This window comes from Pinus tabuliformis, chromosome 5_2, assembly GCF_031772625.1.
Source record: "Pinus tabuliformis cultivar Carrire ecotype Pingquan chromosome 5_2, CPIR1, whole genome shotgun sequence".
NCBI classification, from domain to species: domain Eukaryota; kingdom Viridiplantae; phylum Streptophyta; class Pinopsida; order Pinales; family Pinaceae; genus Pinus; species Pinus tabuliformis.
This window is the reverse complement of record NC_142306.1, coordinates 504,916,238-504,939,085: the sequence shown is the minus strand read 5'-3', so window position 1 is coordinate 504,939,085 and position 22,848 is coordinate 504,916,238. Positions and strand designations below refer to the sequence as shown.

The window sequence follows — 22,848 nt, the reverse complement described above, 5'->3', positions numbered from 1 at the left end:
CACTTAGTCAAATAATCAGTGCACACAATAATGTATTGTTTTTTCTTTGATGGAGGGTTGATAGGCCCAATGTGGTCCATGCCCCAGTTTCAAATGGCTCGAAAATCACTTGAGGCTGTAGGAGCATTTCATCTCTTAGAGTAGGTATTCTCATCCTCTCACACCAATCACACTGACTAGTGTACTTTTTCACATCCTGATGGAGAGTGGGCCAATAATAGCATGCTTGTAATTATTTGAATGCTGGCATCCTTGTTGCAGAGTGACCTCCACAAGGTCCACCATGACAAGTCAGAAGGATGTCAAAAGCTCCCACTTCCCTTACACACCTTCTCAAGATTTGATCTGGGCCATGTTTGAAAAGATTGCCCCCATTCCGGGTGAAGGGGGCACCTTTCCTGACAATCTTGCTCTTTTCTTTGGAGGGCAAGTTTGGTGGGAATTGTATTGATACAAAATAGTTTGCTAAATCAGCAAACCATGGGGAGAGAACTGAAATAGAAAACAATTGCTCATATGGTAACTGGTCATCCACCATTCCTTCTTCACCTACAGGCAGATTCACCCTAGATAAAAATCCCGCAACAACATTTTCCTTACCAGGCTTATCAACAATGGTTAGATAAAACTGCTGTAATTAAAGTAACCATCTTATAAATCGAGCATTCACATCCAGTTTTTTCATTAAATATTTGATTGCAGCATTGTCAGTATGCACAAATGTTTGATAGCCTATAATGTAATGTCTAAATTTGTTTAATGAATACACAACAGTTAAGAATTCCTTTTCGTTCACTGTATAATTTAGCTTAGCCTTTGACAAGTTCTTACCGATAAAATAGATGGCATATGGTAGTTTCTCCTCTACCTAACCTAAGGCTACTCCTATGGCTTTGTGTGAGCCATCAGTGTGAATATGAAAATGAAGGGCCCAATTTGGGCCTTGGAGAATTGGTGGAGTGGTTAACTTACCCTTTGGAATGTCTAAGGCCTCTTGAGAACTTTTTGACCATATAAACTCAGAATCTTTGGCCAACAACCCAAATAAAGGAGAGTCCAACTTGCTGAAGTCCTTTATGAACCTTTGGTAGTATCCAGCTAACGCCAAGAAACTCCTGACATCTCTTTGCTTTTGTGGAGGTGGGACCCTTTGGATGATTGCTATTTGGTTCGGGTCCTCCTGTAATCCTCGCTGAGATATTGAATGACCTAGCACGGTCCCTTTAGTCATTAAGAATTCACATTTTTCCAGACTGAGAGACAGGTTCATTTCAATGCATTTATGTAATACTTTGCCTAGGTTAGTCAGGGCTTCTTGAAAATCACAGCCATAAGGTATAAAATCATCGAACATAAATTTCCACCACATCATGTACTAATTCGGCAAAAATACTCAAGACTGCTCTCTGGAAAGTGGCAGGAGCATTGCATAGGCCAAAAGGAAGGACCCTATACGAAAAATTACCCCAAGGATAGGTTAATGTCATCTTATCCTGGTCTTCTGGGCAGATTTGGATTTGGTTGTACCCACTAAATCCATCTAGGAAAGAAAAAAAATTCCCTACCAGGTCGTTTAGCACTTGGTCGATGAAGTGTATGGGAAAATGATCCCTTTTTGTGGCTTTGTTCAACTCCCTGAAATCGACACAAATCCTCCACTTAGCATTTTTTTTGGGAACTGACACTAAAGGAGAGACCCAATCACTGTCAGAGATAGGGTAAATGAATCATGCATCTAGCAGTTTTTGCATTTCTTCTTTGACTCTATCTTTAAGAGCTGGATTCATCCTCCTTTGTGGATGTCGGACTGGATTTCAACCTTCTTTGATGTATATGTGGTCAGTACACACTAAGGGGTGTACTCCCTTCATTTCCTTGTAACTCCAAGGGAAGGCTTCTAGTTTTTCTTTTAACATGTTGCATAACTTTTCCTCTTAGAGAGAAAAACGAGATGGATTAATTTTCAAGGTTTTCTCTGGGCCGAATTCTACGGTTCTGACATTGAGTGGGTTGGAATCGGCCAAGCATAAGTTGATTGGATGGTTTTTCTAGGTTTCCCTTACTTCTTCTTTAATGGTAATGAACTAGGAGTTGGACTTTGGAGCAGGTGTTCAATCAAGTCATCCTCATCTTGCTACCCTCCTCCTATAGTTGCTTCCAAAGCATAAAGTTGGGTGGAATAAACCTCATCTTCTTCCTCCTCCAACAATAAAGTTAAATCATGCTCTAGAGAAGGTTGAGTAGGAGGGTATAGGACTAACTGTTTGGACATATGCCCATTCTTAATGGTCATATTCCCAGCTCTATAGCTAATGTAAGCATTGGTTTTGGCCAACCATGGCCTCCCAAGGATGAGAGGATAACCAGTAAGTTTAGCCTTAGGCTGGACAACTAGAAAATATATAGGGTGCTCCCAGGAGTGAATGGAGACCATCACATCCTCAACAATTACCTTAGGGGTGACTCTGGAACGATCAGCAAGTTGCAGAACTATTGTGGTCTTCCTCAATGACCCTTGGAGGTTGAGCTTGAGCATGGTGTCCTTTGTCATCACATTAATTGGAGCCCCAAGATTGATCGGAGTGTGTGAGACAATGGTGCCATTGATGTGCACATCTACTAAAGGGCTTCCAGAGTCCAAATATTTCAGACATATTACCTGCCCCAACATTAAGTTGGACAACTACCCATTGACATTAATGGTAGGGTCATCCCTTTTTCTTCTTCCTGGATGCTTGAAGCATTTCTCCTTAATCAAATTATTGTAAATGGGAACATGTTTTATTGCTTGGAGAAGAGGGATCTTTATATAGATTTTTCAATTCTCCCAGAAGTTCAGTTTCTTCTGGGGTTGGCTGGAGTGGTTGGGCTAATCTCCTAGGAAAGGGTGAATTTACTGTAAGGTTATTTTCCCCTCTTTCTTCCTTAACCTCCCTATGTGGACGGGTAGGTTGGTTATCCGGGAGAATCCTCCCAGATATTATTTTGATCTCTTGGATTTCTAAAGCATAAGCTGGATATGATGTCTCTCCACTGTATACTTGTTGAGCTTTCCTAATGTTTGGGTTTGGATTCGGCTGGGCTAGCGTTTGGGGTTTCTTGGGTGGAGTGGAGTGTAGGAGTTGTGGTTGGGCAAGTGGTGGAGGAAATAGAGCTAGAGCATTGTTATATTAGGGCCTCCACCCCTGGAGTGGTGTATTCCACTGATGTTGTGGCAGAGCGTAAGGTTGAAATGACTGGTTGGTTGACTGGGAATGATACTGAGATGCATAGGACCAAGGAGAGGGTGTAGACCAGGAAGGATGAGCAGGGGGTCCCCAAGAAGGTATAGTTGTGTACTGGTTGGGGTTGTAATATGAATGGGATGACCCTTGCATGCCATGCTGGTATGGTCTAGGCCCAAGAGGTCTTCTTTGGTTGTTGTAGCAAAGCTGCTCATTGACCCCTTCAGCTCATTGATATACAACTTTGAGTCCTAGTAAAGAAGGGCACTTGTCTGTGGAGTGGTTTTCTTCACAGACCAAGCAAATTCCAATACAATTCAATGGACATTCGTTCCTAGGATGCCTCCTGGTGCATCTAGGGCAAAAGATCGCCAAGGCTCTCTCTGCTTCCTCTTGCTTCCTTTTGATTTTCATGGTGTCTAATTGCAAGGCAAGGGTTTGCAGCTTCTCACTTTTGAAATATTCCAACATATTTCCAATTTCACCCTTGATGGATGAGTTGGAAGATGATGTACTAGCCATACGTTGACTACTCCTACTCTTTTTCTTCGCTACCCTAGAATGGTTTCTAAAGACAGTCTTGATATCCTCATAGGGTAATTAATAGATATCCCCTCTTGCTAACAAGTGTAAGGTATCCATAAGATCTTCTCTTACTCCCCTGAGCAAGACCAGCTTTAGGGACTCAGGGTCAAGTGTGCACCTGATCCTTTTGTAACTGAGCTGGAATCTTTCTTCGTAGTCTTCTAAAGATTCATCCTAGCCTATGGTCATCCTAAAAATTTCCTCTTTAGTATCCTTTGACCTATAGTAGTCCCTATATTTGTTGTTAAAAGCCTGCTACATCTGAGCCCAAGTTGTGATGTTATCTCCAGGTAAACCAATGAACCAGCATAATGCTACATCCTTGAGGGTAGAGGGAAATAGTTTTAACTTTTCCTCATCATCTGTATAGTCATAGTTTCAGCATATAACAACAAACTCAAACAAAAAAGTGTCAGGGTCCTCTATGGTCAGGCCATGGAAATGAGGTAGGGTAGAGGGGCTTATATTCTTCATCTTAGTGTCCCCGTTGGTTTCCCTAATTGGGAAGGCACCCTCGACTCTCTCTCTATTCACTCTATCATTTATGTTTTCAGCCATTGGTTTAGTAGTAATGGGTTCATCTTCTTCTTCCTCCCCTGTAGGTTCTTCAAATATATTAGGTTGCTCACCTAAAGGTTCCTCCAGTTCACAGCCACCAAAGAAGAGAGAAGGTTGGCTATTGGATGCAGTGGGGATATTTGGTAAAAAATTTCCTAAATTGTCCCTATTCCTACGAGGCATGAAAGGAAATGTTTTTGGGTTGGTTTTTGTAGATTTTTTAAGGCTGGAAAGTACTTTGTAGAAATGAAATTTCTAATTGAATGAAAATCACTAACAGAATGAAGATGGTACTTGCTGAATTGAAATTCTACTTGCAGAATGGAAAGGAAAGTAGATAATGACACATGAAAGAAAGGAAGCTACTAGATTACTTTTGCAGAAATAAACTAATGGAAGAAAATTAAAGACAAGGAATAGAAGAAAAGTAAGCAGTAATCACATTCTACTCAGACGCCTCCTTGAAAACGGCACCAAAAAGTGATGAGCACCAGTATTGCAGCAAGGATTCTGCAACTCTTGGGCTACTAGATTTACTTATCAACTCGAGGTTCATACAAACTTGGAGGTGACAGTGCTATATGCACAAGTAAAAGTGAAGGTCTTGCTTGTTGTCACTATTCATCCGGTGAGAGACCCCAGGGGTTCCAAGCCAAACTTCTATAGATTCAAAAGAAGCTTTATTATTTTATGGAAGAAGAGAAAATCTATTCTAAGAGAGCTACTCTACTGTAGTAATGAAGAAACCAGCATGTAATGTGAAATCACACCATATCCTAATTGACCATTTAAATAACTATGCTAGGTAGAATTGCTAAATCAACACTAACCTAATGTTGTTATTTAAGCTACAAAAGCAAAAAGAATCAAACCATACTAATGTTTAAGCCAAGAAAACTAAGCTAAATCTGTTTTCACCTTTTTTGGTTTTTTTTTGGAAAAATCAAGTATGCAAACTAATTTCTCTTATGGATGTGACAGGTGGATGGAAGGTGATCGAGGATGGCTAAAAGTCTTATGGAGTAGTTGGATGGTGTGGAAGGGTCATAGGAGGATTTTTGTGACTTCCTAGAGGTTCACCATCAATTCAGCCTCAAAACATGTTGTTTTAGGAAAACCTACAGGATGTACTAGAAACTTACAGGATGATCCTATAGGAGTTATAGGAAACCTACAGGATATAGTCGAGAGCTAATTGTGAGGTGTTTGAGGTGTTGGGAAGCTATAAAAAGTTGTGTGATGAGTGGGATAGGGCGTTAGAAAGTCTAGCAACACTCAGGAGTCAATAGCCAAGAGAAGAGATGGCTAGATTCACTTAATGTGTCTAGGGGAATTTCAATGAAAAATGACAAAAAAACAAGTGAGGGTGATGGTGGAACAAGAGATGGTTAAGGTTGATGAAGTGGAAGATGGATGCTTGTTATGAAGTCTAGACCTCCTCCTGAAGTACATGCGGTGCTTAAACCTATGTGTTTCCTAAGAACTATGCGACAAGATACATTTTCATAAACTAGAAAAACATGAATCAATTTCCTATTTTTTGCATGAAGAGAGTGCTAAAGGGAATAAAAACATGAGTGACATCTTATTGTAAAAATAGAGTAATGGAAAAAATATAACAATGAAATGAACCAAATGTTGAATCAAGACAACAAACTCCAAATCTTATGCAAGAACTAGAAATTTTTGCTTTTGGGGCTGCTGAAGGGTCTCTTCCTCAAGTCATGGTCCCAGAGGGAGGAAGTGAGGTCGAGGCACCTGCTAACAACCTTGTGGTGATACTTTTTCTCATAGCTAACTTGCTAACTGAAAGAAGGCACAAATGGAAGCAAACTAACATACAACCAATCTAATCTACATTGTTGTAATGAAAATGTAGCTACTTAAGCAAATGAACAATTAAACCATGAATCTATGCTAACATACATGTACAATAAAGAGGAGCCTTGTATTATAGGGTTAGGCCCTAACCTAAGAGCTTCAGCCCTCTGAGTTAACTCAGTGCTGGCTCAAAACAAAACTCATTCTTATTATCAAAACAATGGATTACATCAAAAACTGTCACAAGTCTTGCAGCTTGGAAATAGAGTAGAGTTTTACAATAAAAAATCCCAATCATGTTGAGGTACTAGGCCTCTCTACTTATACATCTAAAGTCTCCAACGAATTCCTTAAAATTAGGGAGGCTCGGCCCCAAACTTTGAGATAACTGGTGCTTTTTCTTTCACTTGATTGACTGCCTTCTAGTCCTCATGACTTGGTTGTTTTCGCTTTGAGCTAATGGAGGAATATTTGAATGGACGGGTAGTAAATGAGGAGGATTTACATCCTTTAATTCCTCTCCCTTGTCCCATTCGAGTCTTGACCAAGGTCTTTGGCAAAATTCCTTGCTTCTATCCTTTAATATTGCATTAAATGCACATTAGATCACAAAGAAAAATATCCAACTCTAACTCATCTCATAAAAGAAATATAATCAAAAGTATGCAATAAGTTGTGAGAATAGTTGGTTTGACTAAGATAGGAGGTGGATTAAGGCCCATATAATTACCCAATGAAGAGGCTCATCATAGAGAATGATATTGTTCCACCTTTGAAGCAGTACACAAACCTCAAATTTCCCTTGTTCATCTTGACCTTGGTGCCCCCAGATCTCATGCTGGAAATAAACTTTAATGATAGTTATAATATTCACAAATCAACATGATTCACATTTCAGGAGGCAAAGAGAATGAATGCATTCACAGTTAGAAAAATTGAGAGAGAGCAGAGAGTGATTGAAGACACAACACCAAACACACTAAGATATGTTTATTGATTAGTACAGTTACAAATATATAAGACATAAATATTGGTCTTCCATACTTCTAGATCATGACTACAACTCATACATAGGAAACAACAACTTCTAGTTTGACTCCTCGTGACTCATAATGAAAACTACACATGACATGGAAGCATTAATTTCAACATTTTCTCAATAGGTAGATGGACTAAATTTCACTTATTTGAGGACTCACGATACTAAGTGCATCATTAATCTTTGTCATGTCATTATGTGTTACACAAAGTGGTTCATAATTAACATCTATAGCTTCAATTTGAAAGGATCGTTGAAAAGAATTGTCAAATCTCGAAGAAAAACATGTCTTACTCAAGATAGGAATAAACTTACATCATGCAACAGCCATTGGTTGGGGTAATTTAATGTATCTTGGAAAAACCATTAGTATTTTAGAGAAAAATGTAATGTGAGACTATGTGGCTTGAGGAAATGCTCAGAGATGAACAAGAAAAATCTCCCACAACCATGATGTATAGGCATAATTTGAATCTCGCAGAGTGTAAAATGTGAAACGCATAATGCAAGTTATACTTTAAGCTTAATGGAAAGGATAACTTACAACTAGTATGGATTAAAAATGACTAACTACTTATATGTTTTTAATTATAAAATATTTGAAAAATAAACTCATGAAATAAAAATCCTTAAATCATATACATAAATTAAAAAAGCAAAAGACAAAAAAATGTTAAAAAAAAGGTTACTCTTACTGATATAGAAAAACCATTTATCAATAAATATACATCAACAAAACATTAACAAATACTAATTATTAAAAAAAAAAAACATTAACACATAATTAATTAATGAGATTTTCTTTCATATTAATCACATCATGATGATTTGGTTGACGTTTCAAACCATCTAATGTGGTTCATCCTCACAAATCTTCATATGAGTTTGTTTAAACTTACAAACTTTATTAGCCAATTCCCTTCCATGTAGGGCTATAATGCTAGATCTTAGACTTTTTTTATCCTTATTGATAATGATATTGTCTTTAGGATTAATCACATCATAATGATTTGGTCTATGTTTCAAACCATTTAATGTCGTTCATCCTTCGGAACCTGCAAATCATTTTGTTCAAACTTACAAACTTTATGAGCCAAATCCCTTCTGTGTAGGGTTATAATGGTAGATCTTATACTTTTATGATCCATATTGATAATGAGATTGCCTTTCGAATTAACCATGTCATGACAATTTGGTCGACATTTCGAACCATCTAATGTGGTTCATCCTCAGGAACCTGCAGATGAGTTCATTCAAACTTACGAACTTTATTAGCCAATCCCCTTTCATGTAGGGTCATAATGTTAGATCTTAGACTTTTTTGGTCCATATTGATAAAGTGATTCTCTTTCGGATTAATCACATCATGATGATTTGCTATATGTTTCAAACCATCTAATGTGGTTCATCCTTAGGAACCTACAAATGAGTTCATTCAAACTTACGAACTTTATCATCCAATTCCCTTCCATGTATGGTTATAATGCTAGATATTAGACTTTTGTTATCCATATTGATAATGATATTGTCTTTCGAATTAATCACAACATTATGACCCTACATTGAAGCGAATTGGATGATAAAGTTGATAAGTCTAAATGAAGCCTTTTTCATGTTCCTAAGGATGAACCACATTAGATGATTCGAAACGTCGACCAAATCATCAGGATGTGATTAATCCAAAAGACAATCTCATTATCAATATGGATCACAAAAATATAAGATCTAGTAATATAATTAATTATTGGTTAGAAGAAAATATGACTCAAGTGGCCTTCAAATGTAATGGAATACTGGCTTGCAAGTTTGAAACTAAGTCATGCGCACTCATGAATAAACTAAACATGCACGATCATTATATTATTTATATATAAAAGGTAAGAGTCATAATGATATTATTATGAAGAATTGAATAAAAAAAGAAAGAGGTAATGTTTATCATATATTTATCCTTTTAAACTAAGCTAATCAAATATTCCTTCCAGATTTGTGAATAACCAGACTGTAAGTTGAATTTTTTGAATAGAAAATTCCCAATAAAATTTATGATGAAGTTAAGCCAATTTTTATCATAATTTTTTAAAAATTAAACAATAAAATTTATAAAATATAAGTAAAAATGCATGAAACATTGCATAACCCTTATGGAAATTGAATAGAAAGACAAATAAAAATTTAATTTTTAAAAATTAAATAACAAATTCTGAAATATGAGAAAAATTACCTGAAACATCGCATAAACCTTCAGAAAACTAAAAAACCAAAACATAAATTGTCTAGGGGAGGGAGGCCAGTGGTTTTGTGGCCTCCATATGTGGAACAAAAATAACACCTCAACAACTGACTCATCATTACGATGCATGTTGCCCACATGTCCCCTTCGTGGAGTGGACCCCACTTTTGTGTTTTGGCAACATTTAGGGTTCATGCTACCTCGATTACATGACCTTGTTTCAGTCCGTGTTCATTTCTGTTTAGGCCTGAAACCTGTGCTTTCTTCTCTGCCGGTAGTTGTGTGTGAGGTCTTCATTTATGGTGAGGTGATCCTATGTTTACCCCCTATTATGGAGTCTTGTTCCTACTGCATTGTGTTGTTCGGTTGGTGTGGTGTGTTGTTTGGGCATAGAGTTGGGGTGTGGGTGCAGTAAAGGGTTTCAACTCTTGGGTGGCATCACATTTCTGTAAGGTTGAATGTCATCGATGCTACTTTGGAATTGGAGGGACCATTGTTCGATTTCTCTCCCTCGCTCAACCCTGTTTGACCTGGCACTGGACACCATGGCCGGCTCGCTGCAATAGGTGTTTGGAGATTGGCGTTGTTGTTCCTTGGTAGCATTCTTCATCCTACCAGCCATACATGCCAATGTGCTTGTCAACACCTCTATTTGCTCAATATTCACACCATTCATCTTCTTTGTGTTAATCTTTAACATTTTGTGCCTTCTGTGGAGTATCTATAGCTTTAACTTGTGGCTTTTGTGGCTTAGGTTGAAAATGTTTTTTTAGGGTTTTTGCACTAGTTGGATTTTTCGATTTCTTATTTGCCTTCTGTGAATGTTTGCAGTATATTTGGCTAAAACTTGTGGCTTCCATGGCTTAATTGGTGGCTTTTGTGGTTTAGTTTGAAAAAAAAATAGGTTTTTTTCACTGGTTCATTTTTTCAGTGCCTTGTTTGCCTTTTGCAAATGTATGGAGTATATGTGGCTTCAATTCGTGGCTTTTGTTGCTTAATTGGTGGCTTGAGTGGCTTAGGTTGAAAAACACATTTGGGGTTTATGCACTGGTTAGGTTTTGTGATGGTTTGTTTGCCTTTTGTAAATGTATGGAGTATTTGTGGCTTCAATTCGTGGTTTATGTGGCTTAGGTTCAAAAAATAATTGGGATTTTTGCATTGATTGGGTTTTTCGATGGCTTGTTTTCCTTCTCTGAATGTATGGAGTATATGTGGCTTCAATTTGTAGCTTATGTGGCTTAATTGGTGGCTTCTATTGCTTAGGTTGAGAAAACAAATGGGGTTTATGCACTAGTTGGGTTTTTCAGTGGCTCATTGGTCTTCTGTGAATGTATGGAGTATTTGTGGCTTTAATTCATTGCTTTTGTGGCTTAGGTTAAAAAATAAATTGGGTTTTTTGTGTTGGTTGGGTTTCCAGTGGCTTTTTTTCCTTCTAAGAATATATGGAGTATTTGTGGCTTCAATTCGTCGCTTCTGTAACTTAATTAGTGGCTTTTATGGCTTAGGTTGAAAAAACAAGTTTGGGGTTTATGCACTGGTTGGGTTTTTCGGTGGCTGGTTTCCCTTTTGTGAATGTATGGAGTATCCATGGCTTAATTGATGGATTTTGTGGCTTAGGTTCAAAAACATTTTGGGTTTTTTGCATTGGTTGGGTTTTCTAGTGGCTTGTTTTCCTGCTGTGAATGTACAGAGTATCTCTGACTTCAATTCGTGGTTTCTATGGCCTAGGTTGAAAAAAAGAGGTGGGGGGGGTTAATTGGTTTGGTTTTTCAATGCCTTTTTTTCCTTTTGTGAATGTATGGAGTATTTTTGGCTTCAATTCATGCCTTTATGTTGCTTAAATGGTGGCTTATGTGGCCTAGGTTGAAAAACAAAATGGGGTTTATGCATTGGTTGGGTTTTCCAGTGGCTTGCTTTCCTTCCGTTAATGTATGGAGTAGTTGTGGCTTCAATTCATGGCTTCTGGTGCTTTCTGTGGCTTAGGTTGAAAGAAAAAACAGGGTTATAGTACAATAATAATTAGTTTGTATAACAGTCTCTTCATATTTCACTGAGTTTCTCGATCGAGTCTCTCCATAAAAATTTGTTTGTATAACAGTCTCTTGAGATTCAAACAAATTATTATGATTGAAGTCTCATGAGATTTGTTTGTATAACTGATTATTATTACAAACAAATTATTACGAAATTGATTATTATTACAAACAATTTTCAAATTATTATAATTGTTTTTTGCAACTGATTATTATAACTGAAGTCTCCTAAGATTTGTTTGTATAACCGATGGGGTTTAATTTCTAGGAATTCACATTTCTATAATGGATACCTTCATCTCTCTTTAATGTTGCAATGAAAACCTTGAGTATTTCTTATTGGAGGCATCTTATTTCTCATTAATGTTGTTGTGTACAAAATTCTGAGCTTTGGCACTCTCAGCATGATTTTTGTGTATACATCATATGGTCATCTCTTTATTAGTGGTTTAATTTCTATGAGTTCACATTGATCTTATGGCTACCTTTATCTCTCTTTAGAGTTTCAAGGAAAACCTTGACTATTTCTTATTGCATACAGTTTCTTTATTTTTACTCCTGCTGTGTACAAAATCCTGAGCCTTGGCACTCACAACATGGATTTTTTGTATGCATCATATGGACCATCTCTTTCTTATGGGTTTAATTGCTATGAATTCACATTTCTATCATGGCTAACTTCATCTCTCTTTATACCTTGAGTATTTCTTATTCAGTCAGGACACCAAGGTATTATGTGGATACTTGAGTTACAACATTGTATTCTACAACTACAACTCTCATAATTGTAGTTTCTTTTGGGGTTATTGTAGCTTCTAGAGTTGTAATTTTATTGTTGCATGATGTAGTTGTAGAAACAATGGCTTCTCCAAATGGGGTTGTAACACAATATAGTTTATTTTTGTTCTCACAACTTTGCTCCAAACCCTGCCTTCTATGTGTCGCACATGCTTAACTAGGAGACATACAAGATTGCGATGTGAGAGGGTTCCTCAGGGTTGGGAAATGATCTGCAAAACTGAGGTCTTTTTCTATAGCATTCTGCAGTGGAAAAAATAGTCAATTAATTGGTCTTTCATGTTCTACGTGGTTACATAATGGAAGATTATATAATTGTGCAACCCTATGGTGGCCTTCACAAGTAATGTATCTGTGGGAAGTGGTGGCTTTGCTGAGGAAGGTTTCATAAGAGGAAGCATATACTTTGTCATTCTTTTAGTACCATAACAATTTGTTTTTCATCAAAATCTCTGCATATTCCACTTAGTTGCTCGATCCAATATAAAAATTGAAACCTGGATTATTCACCTACATCTAAGAGTCATTCATTCACTGAACAAGATGATAACAAAAAGAACCCTAAATTTCTGTTGTACTTAAATTTGATTGAATTCTCGAGTGGATTAACTTGCAGCGATGAAATTCTTGAAGAATTTTTCGAGGCATTGCTAAATGAAATCTAGTTGGAGTGCTTATGTTATGTAACAAATAAATTATGGGCGAATTTATTAATTATGTCAAGTAACAATTGGAGTGCTTATGTAACAGTGGGAGTAATTATGTTATGTTACAGTTGGTCAGTTAGTTAGTTTATGTTACATGTTAGTTAGTTATTTTTTCTAACATTATAAATTATGCATGGTTTTTGTAATCAAATAGTTTTTGTAACATTGGAATTTAATTAGTCGGTTAGTTAGTTCTTTTAACATGCCAGTTAGTTATTTTTCTAACATTAAAACTTATAAACCATACTCAAAACATATTGTATATTTATTTATTATATTAAACCATATATTTTTTTTTTGAACTATATCCAAATACACATTAGAGCTTACATTGCAATAGACCAAAAAGGGATGGTAACTTCATCCACATTGCAATTTGGTTACAAACTAAAAATTCATGCCACCCTTATGCTTGATGGCCTCCATTTTCTGAATTGACCAAACTTGTTGAAGCACCTACCTGAGCCAAGTTTTAGCCATATGCTTGAGTCCAGTTTACTGCTTGTAACCGTAGACGGATTTAATAGCTGAATTTTCCACTTTTCCTACTAACCCCAATACTAACTGGAGGTGGCCTATAATACATAGGATTTACCCTTACACTGGTAGGTGTATAGGGGATGGGTATAACCCCTGGCTGATAATGGGCGACTTGGATGTTAATAAGGTCCTAGTATGATGGTGTATGATCTGCAATGTGGTTCAAAGTGTTAGACATCATCCTATTTTCCTCCAACTGACATGCACCATACTCTTCCTTGTCTGTCACTGCTTCTTCGTTCAACACTTTTTGAGCCTTTCTTGCCTCCCTCTCTTTCCTTGCCAACTGTTTTTTAGTTTCTTTTTCTCCCTTGTTTTTTGTCTTTCAAGCCTTTCCTTCTCTAGAGATGCTACTGCTGCAATAATTGAATCTCTCTTTTCCTTGGAAAACTCCTTGTTTCTTTGTTTAGATTCCTGAATTTCAATTTTTCTATTCTCAAACTTAAACATTAGGTTCATATATTCTTTAGAGGTGAGTAACTATGAACTCCTCACCAAACGAAGATAGTCTGTTACTGAATTCGTTGATGAGGCCTTCACTCTCTCTACTAGTATCCTTAGGAACCAACCAAGTATTGTTTGGTTCGTAGTCACATGCTCTTGATGGATTCACACTTTCCTCTCAACCTCAAGGGAACCTTATTGAACCCCATTGTTGTCATCATTTGGTACTTCATTCTGAATAGACTCTTCTTCCAGTGATTCATTGTCCACAGAATAATGAATAAGTTCAGTGCTCAACTCTATTGGTTGAGAAGGCATTACCATTCTTTCATCATTGTGGGATGACACATTATGTTTGTTGTTTTTCATCATGGCCTCTACCAATCATGAGGGCAGGGTTACTTGGGATAGCATGCTCAATTTGTCATTGTTGATTATTTTTATATCCTCATTTGAAACCACATTTCATGATCAATTGCCTCGTTTGGAATATCACATGTCGAATTAGTAGGTGCTTCAGTGGGTGTGGAAGTCTCCATATTATTGACATTTGGTTCATTACTGAATTGTGTCTCACATACATGTTCAACATCATATAAGTTCCCTTGAGAAAGGGATATCATAGCTTTAGCATCAATAACAACTTCCTTCCAATCCACATCTTCATGGGCATCAACCTATTCATGTTAATTTTGTCTTGTTTCCTTGTATTTTCCTTGTTAATTTTGTCTTGTTTCCTAAATCAGACCTTGAGGTAGTTGGGCAAGGTTGTCTTGTCAAACTGTGATAGTAAAGGTTAGTGTTGGACAATTGTAAGCCCAATCAATATATAGACCCATTTTGGACATATTTGAATAAATTATATAACTTAATATTATCTATTTATGTTTTAATTAGGAATTTTTTTATCATCTTTTGATTGTTATATGGGCTGAGTACTATAACAGTTACTGATCCCAACACAATCATATAAATCTCTCTCCTAATAGATAAAGTAGGTAATTTATTAGCTCACATATATATCGTGAAGACTTCGCTTTTCTCAACGTCACAACAATATAAATATCTCTCCTAATAGATAAAGACGGTAATTTAATAGCTCACATATATATCACGAAGACTTCATTTTTCTCAATGTTTTCATGTTGTTGTTGCCTCTGTTTTAAATCGAGTTGTCTTTAGTATGACTTTTTCGAAGCTTCTCCTGTCTAATTTGTCTCAAATCTGGCAGGAATTTATTGAAATCACAATCTTCATGGATAACCCCTGCACAATCAAGGTGCCCTAAGGGTTTTTCAGGGTACTGAATCTATATATACATTAAAAAAACCAGTTTAAATAATACAAATCAAGATTTCACCTCAAATTTTTCCACCAAATTTTAGCACTAGAAAATCCAAAAAATTGCACTAAAGACAAATCCATTTTAAATTGAATAGCTTTCTTATTTTCCACACGCTTGGTGTTCGTGCTTCAAAAAAAGTCACAAGCCATCATTTCATTTAATGATGTAGAGCTTTCACATAGTTGAAAATAATTAATATTATATTGTATTAATGGAGAAATGGTTACATGGTTGTAACGTAACTCCTTAAGTTAGGATTAGTTCCTATGTTGTAGGATTTTTTTCTGAGCTCCTTATTGTTTTGAGATGTATTTATTGTCTCATCTTTGATTAATGTAATATGATAGTGTATGCTCCAGTTTGTGCAGTCTCCTAGTGCAACTTGCTCACATGATAGCTGCTAGTTAATTCAATTCCTGTTTTTCTTTCCAGTTTTCTAACATGGCATCAGAGCTCAGATCTGGTGAGCCTGATTTACCTGTAGAGCCTTGTTGGCTACATTAGAGACATAGTGGCTACAGAGCCTTCATGGTTATAGGTCCTTCGTGGCTACAATGCCCCAGTGGAAACAATGGAGCCTCAGTGCTCACAATTTCGAAGTCTAGGTGGTCGGAGTGGCGTACCTTACTCACAAGAGAAATTCATTTTCTCACAGGTCTCGACATTTCTCCAACTAAGCACAAAGTGGTCATTGTCGTTTTTATCTTGACAGTAGTGATGATCATCAAGGATCTCAGTCTCAAACCTGTGATGAATGACCTCTCCTTAGAGGGATTTTAAATCATCATTGTTTTTTAGTTTAAAAGAGTACTGGCATGTTTTTTATGGTTATGAGCTTTAGATTGGGTAGTTTGGTGGTGGATCTAAGTTGTAGACACAAAGATCGTATTAGATTTGAGGTTGATTGGGTAGTTTGGTGGCATATCCGTGATTGATTCAAAGGTTCTGGTATGTTTTGAGATTCTTTTTTTTAGCTTCTAATTGTTCACTTGTTGAGAATTGATTGTAGATCGAGGGATTGGGATTTCGATCAGTTGAAAATGAACAATTTTATAGAAGCCTATCTCAACGAGTCTAATAAACTCAATGGGACCAATTATACCAATTGGAAATTCAAGCTAAAAATGTTTCTTGGGGGATCGAGCACTTGGTCAATCGTCAGTGGTGATGAGTAGAAGCCGACCATGCCAGCAGGCGGCATGACAACACTAATGCAGGATTGGGATAAATGGGAGAATAAGGTGAAAGTCTTATTGAAGATTTCTGTTAAGTACAATATTATCCCACATATCAAAGGCTGTAAATCGTCGAGTGACATATTGACTACACTTAAGAACCTCTACTAGACACAGAACACCGATCGCATCTTGTCGTTCAAAGGCAAGTTGTTTTCCATGAGGTTGGAGGAGAATTAATCCATTGTTAGATTCATTGCACGGGTCAAGGATCAGAAGGATAGACTGGGAGACATCGGGGAGAAGGTGTCTAATTCCGATCTTGTAAAAATTACATTGAACAGGATGATGGATGAATACTAGATGTTCATCACAAGCTTTTCTGCAAGGAAGGATACCCCTACATTTGAAGAGCTAACAGGAATCTTGATATAGGAAGAAGAGCGGCGACAGAATTTGAGACCACAGAGTGTCAATCTTTCTCTCATGGTGAAGAAGAAGCCATACAAAGGGAAACAACCACAGGGATAGAAAGGCGGTGGTAGTTTTAAGAAGAGACCATTTAGAGGTATGTCTCCAAGTAACAATGGTAACAAATATGACTTTAAATTTTTTTACTGTGCGAAAACCGGTCACTTTGCTAAGTTTTGTTTTAGGAAACAACAAGATGATGCTATAAGTAAATAGAGAAAGCACACAGGGAATTTTGCCGATGAAGGTCATAGTCATGATCTTCTATTATTTATAGCTGATTATGATGTTTCAGCTCTTCAGGAGGATGAGTCCAAAATATGGTTCATAGATTCAAGCACGTCTTCACATATGACAGGTAATAGACATTGGTTCAAAAATTTGAAGAAACGGCTTGTGGAGCTAACATATATTTAGGTGGTGACAAAGGTTATCCAATTAATGGGTATGGTGATATTCCAGTGATGTTACCTAATGGTAATATCAGATATATTAAAAATGTGATGTATTTACCTAGGATCAAGAAGAACTTGATCTCTATTTCAATGATGGAAGATTAGGACATGCAAGTTGAATTCTTCAGATCTAATGGACGACAAGAAGGAACTAGTTGCATCAGGAGTGTGTGTGGGAGGCATGTATAGGTTGAATGTTAAGAGCATGCCACACCAAGATCTGGCTTCAACAAGATTGACAGCCGAGAATCTCTGTTATCAAAGATTTGGTCATCTCAACCTATAAGATCTCATGTTGCTACAAAGAAAAGGTATGGTTGATGGATTACCTGCCTTTTAGAATCTTCATTTAGATTGTGATGGATGTGCATTAGGGAAAATGCATAGGGAAGAGTTTCCTTTGAATATTGATAGGAAGAAAAGAGATATTCTAGAGCTTGTGCATACAGATATATGTGGGCCTATGCAAACTAGGTCGCTAGGTGGTGCATATTATTTTCTACTCTTTACTGATGATCTTACTAGATTCTCATGGGTATATTTTATTAGAAAGAAGATTCAGAGATTTCAATGCTTTTTAGAATTCAAGAATATGGTGGAAAAGAAGATAGGGAAATTCATCAAGATTCTCTGCTCTAATCAAGGGGGAGAAAACAGTTTGAGAGAGTTCATGAAATTTTGCAAGAATCATGGGATTATTCAACAGTACACAGTACCTCACACTCCATAGTACAATGGAGTTGCTGAATGAAAGAACAAACCCTTCTGGAGTTATGCTTCAAGGTAAAGGTCTATCTAATGTTTTTTGGGCTCAAGCCATCAACACTGTAGTTTACTTGAAAAATAGGAGTCCAAATAAAAGTCTCAATTTTCAAATTCCTTTTGAAGGAATTTATGGATATAAGTCTGCAGTGAATCATTTAAGGGTTTTTGGGTCAAAATCCTTTGCCCATATTCCCAAAGATAAAAGGAAAAAGTTATATCCTAAGGTCAAAAAATACATCTTTGTAGGATACTGCACTGAGTTTAAAGCTTATAAATTGTTTAATCCTTTGACTCATAAAGTTTTTACGAGTCGAGATGTGCCATTTCATGAGAAGATTGAGGAAGGAAATAAACGGAACAACCTTGAAGAGTGGCACATTCCATTGTTGATGGAAGAAAGTAGTGAGGACATGCAACATCAGCAGCAAAAACAACAACAACAACAATAGAAAGAGGAGGAGGTAGGTGATGTAATCAGTAAGTCGATCCCGCTAAGGTCTGAAGTAGACAGATTGAGGTGAGTCAATTACCGAGAAGATCAGGTAGGTAGACTCAACTACCAGCCAGATTGAGAGACTATGCTTTAATTTTAAACATTTTAGATGTTATAGAACCCACAAATTATAAAGAAGCTAGTCAATCTCATGATTGGAGGGCCGCAATGAATGAAGAAATTGAATCTATAATCAGAAATAATACTTGGGAACTAGTTGAATTGCATGAAGGAAAAATACCCATAGGTTGCAAATGGCTCTATAAACCTAAATTTAATGTAGATGGGAGTATAGAAAAGTTTAAAGCTAGACTAGTAGCAAAGGGTTATTCACAAAAAGAGGGAATTGACTATGAAGAAACCTTTTCTCTTGTAGGCAAATAGAATACTATTAGAATGTTAATTGCTATAGCTACAAAACATCAGTGGAAGCTACACTAGTTAGATGTCAAGTCTACATTTTTAAATGGTGATTTAAAGGAAGAGGTTTATTTAATGTAGCCTGAAGGGTTTGTTAAACAAGGGTAGGAGCATTTAGTTTGTAGATTGAAAAAGACCCTTTACGGTTTAAAAAAGGCACCCAGCTCTTGGTATGAGAAGATTGATTCATTTTTCTTACAACATGGTTTTCATAAGAGTAAGAATGGCCCAAATCTATATACCATGTTTGATGAACAAGGGAGAATAATTTTGATTTCCTTGTATGTGGATGACATGATTATAATACGTAATGCAAATGTATTAATCAAAGAAATCAAATTGTAGATGTCACAAGTTTTTGAGATGAAAGACCTTGGATATTTACATTACTGTCTAGGTTTGGGAGTGTGGAGAGACTCTAGGCAAACTTTTCTTACTCAAGGGAAGTATGTTAGAGGGCTTCTCAAAAAGTTTAGAATGGAACAATGTAAGATAGCATTAGTACCTTTGCAGCAGATCCTAAAATTGTGTACAGATGATGGCTCTAAGGAGGTGGAAGCTACTTTGTATAGGCCGCTAGTTGGTAGTATGATATATTTGACTACAACTAGACCAGACTTAGCATACTCTATTAGTGTGTTGAGCCATATTATGTCTAAACCTATTGAAACTCATTGGGTAGTGGAAACAAGTGTATTGAGGTATCTTCATTGTACTTGTGATTATCGTATGCTATACACTAACACATTTGATGTTACTTTAGTAGGTTTTTCAGACTCTTATTGGGCAGTAACCTGGATGATCGACGATCTATCATGGGTTATGCATTCAATATTGGATCTGGGGTAATAGCATGGAGCAGCAAAAAGCATAGCACTGTGTCTTTATCTTCAGCTGAAGCCGAGTACCAAGAAGTATATGCAGTGACATGTGAAGCTATCTGGTTGAGGAGGCTTCTCCATGATGTAGGAGAAGAGAAGAAAGAAGCGACTGTCATCAATTGTGACAACCAGAGTTCCATTAAGCTGGCGAACAATCCTGTGTTTCATAATAACACAAAACACATAGATCCTCAGTTTCATTTTGTAAAGGAAAAAGTCCAGTTAAAAGAAATTTTTATTGAATACTGTAAAACATGTGACAATATGGCTGATATTTTTACAAAGCCTCTTCGGAAAGTGAAGTTTGAATTGTTTAGGGGCATGTTAGGAGTTTAGGAGAATCCTTTCACCATTAAGGGAGAGAGTTGAAAATAATTAATATTATGTTATATTAATGGAGAAATGGTTACGTGGTTGTAACGTAACTCCTTAAGTTAGGATTAGTTCGTAGGTTGTAGGAGTTTGTTCTGAGCTCCCTATTCTTTTGAGATGTATGTATTGTCTCATCTTTGATTAATGTAATATGAGAGTGTACGATCTAGTTTGTGTAGTCTCCAGGTGCAGCTTGCTCACCTGAGAGCTGCTAGTTAATTCAATTCATGTTTTTCTTTCCAGTTTTCTAACACGCATAACGATTCTTTTTCTCTGTCGACCTAGGGATTTATATTCTATGCATAGCATTGACTTACGTTTCAACGAATCTCATGAATCTCTACGCCTCTTTTACTAATTCACGTTCAATTCTTTTGGTGCTTTGCATTATCGATACTATTGCTCTAAAGTCCATCGTTGTATTCTAAGGCTACTCACAAAAAACATTAGATGAAGTTGATCTAACCAGAATGATTCTATTGTTGCTGCCCACAACTCATGATGAAACGGGGCAAAAAAGTTGTAGAAGATTAAGGGAAACCATGATTTTGTATGAAGTAATTGCATAGAAATTTGAACTCTATCCTCACTTATGACCTAGACACTTAAAAACAATCCATGGAAATGGAATCCTAGTCATAAACAACATTTTGATTTCATTTTAAAATCATAATTTAATGGATTAAAGCTCTTAGTGTTGTAGCTAACTAATATATTTTAGACTGTTTATCTTTTGAATTATGAGTGCGAACTTAAATGTGAGATTAATAGAATATCATTTTCATGTTTTCATTTTTTTCACAAGTGGGAAAACCTATCATTATTTAGTTGTTAAACTAGCCGTAAAGACAATTATCTCTAATTGCTATTGGAAAATGCACGTTGATTCATTACAATTATTCAAGGAAAACCAAGCCACCTCCAATAACCCACCTACTGGTCGTCAGTAAATGGCAGACTTTCACTCCTACCAGATGCCTCTGGGTCTTAGGCCATTCAACTGTTTCGTTACATCAAAAGAAAATGAACTCTTAACCAAAAAAAAACAATTTTAAAACATACTTAAAGCCCATACCATTCCCATATTATCATAATGAATACATTATTTATTTAAATTTTTTTTTACAAATTAATTCCAACCTCAAATAAAAAAAATAGAAGAGAAATCACACTCTAGCTCTACCACCACTTCTACCGAACCGAATCTGGGTTATTTTCTTTAGACCTTATTTATATTTATAAGTTAATTGAAACAAAAAAACATGAAATAGCCTAACTTGAAAAAAAGAGAAAAAACATTTTCCAAATTATTAAAGACATATATGAACTCGATCATCTGTACTGCGGATATGGATCGACTCCCTCATCCCTATGCTTCTTCCTTAAATAAAATCTTTGGATTTACAAATTTATATAATATAGATATTTAATATGTGATTGCATCTATAGGAACTCTACAATTCAGTAGGGAGAGATTATCCTCTCTTATGCTTAGATTTCTTGATTAAATAAAATAGGCAAATTTACAAATTTATATGGTAGGATATTTAATACGTTATTATATAAAGTATTTTATATATATTGCAGTGAAAGGTTATAAGATCAAAAGAATAATAATTAGTTTAGATTTATTTTAATTCGGAATGTATAGAGAGGAATACAATTTTTATTTGTTGTAAAAAAGTTGGCATTTCAAGGTATTGATTTTTCTAGGGACTTAGTAAATTTAAGATTGATTTATACTAGTTTAATTGTTATTTATAATTATTATTTTTTATTTTATTTTATTTGTAATTTTGTGTAATTTATATCTATTCCATTAAAAAATAATAATTAAATTTAATATATATTATAATTAAAAACACAATATACCTATAACATAGAAAATAAATATAATTATAATGATCATGATAATGATTTAATTGATAAATATATAATTAAAAATAAGAATATTTCTAAATTGTAATTATAAATTCACATTTATTTTATAATAAAAAATAAAAATAATAATACATATTTATAGTCATAATATTTCATAATATTGTATTTAACTTTAATGAATAAAGATATAAAAATTTAATAATTAAATTAATTTTTTTTTCCTAAAATCACTATGTTTTAATCAATTTTATACATACCACCAAAGTTAAAATTCAAAATTTATAAGATGCATTAAAGAAAATACAAGTAAATATGTATGTAACAATATGTATTATCAAAATCTTAATAAAATCATAAACTAAAATTTTATATATTTATAGAGATGTGAAATTTATATATTATATAAATAGTATTATTAAAAATATATAAAAAAAAATATCTTATCATAAATAGATTTATATTAAAAATATTATTAAGAAACCTTATACATCTATTTATATGAATTCTTATATATAACTTTGGTGTTATAATTCATGGCTTAAACCATATCATTTGAGTAAATTAATAAAAAAAACTCATATATCTATATATATATATATATATATATA

The 22,848-nt window shown here is 35.5% G+C and overlaps 1 pseudogene; it reads right to left on the bottom strand.

Annotated features, from left to right (window-relative positions):
- LOC149159900 (kinesin-like protein KIN-12G pseudogene) overlaps positions 1–10,082 on the bottom strand; it is a 117,478-nt pseudogene extending 107,396 nt beyond the window's left edge.
- Positions 10,083–22,848: the final 12,766 nt, after the last annotated feature.